Here is a 2,948-nt window from a genome sequence, read left to right as displayed (position 1 = left end):
TCGCAGTAAATATTCAAAGCTGAGAGCTTCGTCATAAGGTTCTGGTTTACCGCCATCGTGATGCGATCGTCGTCATATAGACGTTGTCATACAGTCGTCGCCATCCTATTGCCCTCATGCCGTCATCGTAACGCTTTCTTCAGTATACAATCTTTATCATTTCAGAAACGAGTACATGCTTAGAAAGCCGGCGAACGCTCGTCCATCAGGAAGGAGCGTAGCAGTTTAAACGAGAACGCTATAAAACGTCTTTTACATGTAATGGCACGCATTAAAGAAGCGGGAGCTTCAAACCTGTAAGCGATTTGCGGGACTCAATATCTGGAGCAATAACGCCCAGCCACGACCACAGGTAACGCTTAAACATTCACGTTAGACACTCGTAGCCGTCCTGCCAAACGCTTTCTTCTTTCTTCTTTTTTGTTTCTTTATGTTTTGACTGGGCTGATATAGGTAGGCTGGTACTCGAGGGTTCTCTTGTGCCGCGCCTTGGGGAACTCCCTCTCCAGACCGACTGTCTACGTAAAGGGAGATTCAGCAGTCGCCAGGTCGCGAAAGAAGTGCTTCTCTTAGCACCGGGCTTGTTTTTAAGTGCAGATCAGTGGCCGTATTCATTGCAGAGCGATTTGTGCAAGCACTAGTGCCTCGCCAGCAAGACAACGCATGCGGAAATCAGGGACCGCGGTGTCGACGACGCAAAGGAACTCTGGAGCACCGCGCTTTATAGTTCTTGACAAGTCTTAAACGGAGAACGATCAATGCTTGTAAAAATGTCCATTTACAGAAAGTGTGGGCTCTTCGTTTTAAATAGTGTAGGTAGTGAGCGGAGTAAAGTTATGGTATGTCGCTATATTGCTCCCAGATATATATTAGAGCTGTAAGGGAGAGGAAGAGTAGCACAGTCCCCTACATCGCGAATGCGCGGGTCGAAATGGAGAGCTCGCGCTTGGACTCTGTGTTGTTGTTAGACCGTCTACTAGCGGCTGCCCATCTGTTACAATAAATCTCATTATAATTGGTGGAGGTGCTCGGTAGCCGTCATAACTACCATCCTGGAACTCCGCTCCCGGACACTGCGAGCTGCCGTGCCCGAAGCCGTGCGGCAACGTCATTGCCGTCAACTCTGATGCCCTTTGCCGGAGACATCCGCTCACATTCAGCGGTACAGACGACAGTAACCTCGAAGACTGGCTTACTTCGTACGAGAGGGTGAGTGCGCACAACCGGTGGGGCGATGCCACGAAGTTGATCAACGTAGCTTTCTGCCTCGCGGACGCTGTGAATTCGTGGTTTAAAAATCATGAGGCGGACTTACCGACATGATCAGCCTTCAAGACCCCCTCATGTCTTTGGTCGTCTGGCTCTCCGCCAGTTACGCGTTGAACAACGTTTACGCGAACGGGCACAGCAACCAGGTGAGACACTAACAGGCTACATAGAGGACTTTATAGACTTTTGCAAATGCGTCAACGCAAGAGTCGGACAAAGGACAACAAATTATGAAAGGCGTTGACAACGACGTTTTGCGCATGGACCTTTGCAAGAGCCCGGGAACTGTACCTGAAGTAATACAGCTGTGCCAGAGCTGCGATGATCTCCACAAGCAACCTTATTTGACTAATGCAGCTTTTGGTGCGACGAGTCTCTTTTCGGACATGCTGTCGCACCGGATGAGTCGTTTGTTCTCGCTGAGATTAAAGCGTTTGTGGGGAAAGAGGCAACACGACAACTATCCTTACTGTCGTTTTTTCAGCAAGAACAGCACCATTCGCATCAGCAGCCTCCTGCATTTTCTCTGTCTCCGACGCTGCAGCAATCGATCACATAGCAAGTTGCCGAAGCTCTACTGGTCCCCTGCCAATAACAGCCTGGCGCTGCACCTCTGACTTAGGCCATAACAGTCGCGTGGCCCCGTCAGCAAGTGCGCCCGTCAGTTTATTGCGATAGCAATTATAGGGGCACTCCAACCGCAGTTCTGCCGTCGGCGTCGGCGCGGGTGTTGGGGTCGCCGTGAGGATGCGTATAAAGTCCAAAGGCGATAACACCGTGGCCGCGCGCCTTACGCTGTATGTGCAAGTGAAAACGTGATGGGGGAGCCGATGATCGCGGCTAAATCTCGCACGCGCGAAACGGACGAATGCGAAGAGGAAGCGCGCCGACTTCTCTCGCGCGAGAGGTGCCGGGGGGGGGGGGGGGGTGATGAGGTGGGAAGGGGGCGGCGTTTCCCCCGGCTGTAACTGCGCATGTGGCGGCTGCGCGCGGTCGCATTTTGAGGGCGATCAGCGTTGGCGGCTGGTAGCTTCGTGCGTGCTGTGTGTCCTCGGCGCTCGCTTTGATTCGAAGCGACAGACATCACGAATGTCACTTCGCTAACTGCTGCTGATGCCACGTTTCCTCACGCCAGCGTTTTGACAGCGAGTGTCCGCAGTCATCGAGTGTGATGTGTTCATGTTTGCGGTGCGCGCTGACACCATGCTTATTAATTTAGTTAGCAAGCGAATGTTTACAAGTTCATATGGCCGATAAAATTCTTTACTTTGTATGGCTGTCTGCTAATTTGCTATCGCAATCGATGCTTCGCCTTTCGGGCGAAACTGCGTTCTTTTTTATTTTCCGCCCGTTGCCGACACCAGTGACTGGAGTTCCTCCTCTTGTATCTTCTTGGGCCGCCCCTGTCGTCGCTAATCCTTGGCGCACCCCAGAGAATCGCCCAATATGCTTCCCGTGTGGCTACTCTGGACATGTCGCCCGCTTCTGTCGACGTCACATGCGATCGTCTGCCGCCACGCCGTGGATTACTCGCTACACTCGGTGCACCTACAAGTCGCCCTTTGCCGTCCCACCGCCGACCCGTGCTTCTCTGTCGTTCGTCAACCGCCGCTCCTTCTCGCCGCGCTGTCGCTTGTTGTTTCCAATGCGTCGTCGTGCTGCGCCTGTCAAACCGGAAA

The sequence above is a fragment of the Dermacentor andersoni genome, chromosome 1 (assembly GCF_023375885.2).
Source record: "Dermacentor andersoni chromosome 1, qqDerAnde1_hic_scaffold, whole genome shotgun sequence".
NCBI classification, from domain to species: Eukaryota; Metazoa; Arthropoda; class Arachnida; order Ixodida; family Ixodidae; genus Dermacentor; species Dermacentor andersoni.
This window is presented reverse-complemented; position numbering follows the sequence as displayed.